The sequence below is a fragment of the Apteryx rowi genome, unplaced genomic scaffold (genome assembly GCF_003343035.1).
Source record: "Apteryx rowi isolate R43461 unplaced genomic scaffold, aptRow1 scaffold_0, whole genome shotgun sequence".
Classification (NCBI taxonomy): domain Eukaryota; kingdom Metazoa; phylum Chordata; class Aves; order Apterygiformes; family Apterygidae; genus Apteryx; species Apteryx rowi.
This window is the reverse complement of record NW_020447195.1, coordinates 11745625-11746969: the sequence shown is the minus strand read 5'-3', so window position 1 is coordinate 11746969 and position 1345 is coordinate 11745625.

The window sequence follows — 1345 nt, the reverse complement described above, 5'->3', positions numbered from 1 at the left end:
GGGCGGCCCCCAGCACCGGGCGGCCCCCCAGAACCTACCCCCCGGGCAGCCCCCCAGCCCCAGCCGGGAGCACCCAGCCCAGCTGCCTCCAGGCTGCCCCGGGCCCCGCTGCAGCGGCAGAGCCCCCGGAGCATCCATCCCCTGCTGCCGGCTGCGCAGCGCCGCCCGGGGCCGCTGGGAAGCGGAGGCGCTTCAAACCTTGCCGCGGTGCTAAAYGTGGGCATCGGCCTCGGGAAACGCGGGCCAGAGCAGAGCCGCCGGCACGCGCCCCGKCTCGGCTTCCCGGCCGGCGAGGGCAGCAGCTGCTTTGCATCATTGCAGCCCCTTACTCATTTTGCGAGCTTACTGGAAACGCGATGAACCTGGAGGCTGGATGTCCCCATTCCCTTCCCCAGCCTGCAGACGGGCGCCCATAACAGCAGATTAAAAAATACCGGCCCACTGGGGCTGTCTCAAGGCATCCAGTTCTAGAACCAGGCAGGCTGGTATTTTTAAGCTTCCACTGCCCAGGAATCAGCTTTTTTATATATAAAAGTTACCATCCCCTCATTTGTTTAGGGATGGTAAGACACTGCCAGATGTCCCCCATGGGACGGCCGCCCAGGTCCACCGCCGGAGACGGAGCCCATTCCCCTGCGTGCGTGGGGCAACGCTGCAGACAGAACTGCTCCTAGTTTTGAGCAGGTTTAACGAAGTACTGCTGGAGTAGATTACCGGCAGGAAAAGCACATGCCTTTCCACAAGCTTTTCTACTAGATCCATCTCCCGTATAAGTGAATTCTAAGCACACAATACAATTATTGAATAAAATTATGCTTTTTTTAGTACTGTATGCATGTCATTTTTAAGGCTCTGCCTAGAAACCAGGCTTACAAACAGAGGAGCAGAGGGAGCCGAGGCCTCCCCCCGCACCAGCAACGCYGGGCACCAGCCCAAAGGACGAGTCTTGGCCTCCCCTCTGCTGTCTTGGTCCTGAGCCGTGACCGGCAACTGCAGGGCCGAGGGGCAGCGCCCCGTGCTCGCGCAGCCACGGAGCACATCGCGGTCCTGCCCCACCCCGGGCCCAGGCAGTGGCGTCAGAAATGAGTCACCTTGGTGCAGCCGCGGGTGCCAAGCGCAGGTCGCTCCCCACCACCGAGCCGAGCCAGGCCGGCCTTGCGCTCCGGCCTCGCCTCCGCCGCTCCCGAGGCTGCTTCCTGCTGCCTCACCCCAGCCTGCCCCGCCGGCCTCCTCGCCCCGGCCACACTCCCCTTCGTCCCACCTAAGGGCTCGCCTATCGATACTTCTCTCTCCTGCGATTAATTTGGATTCGTCTATCATACTCCTCCCAGCACAGGGCTCCTGG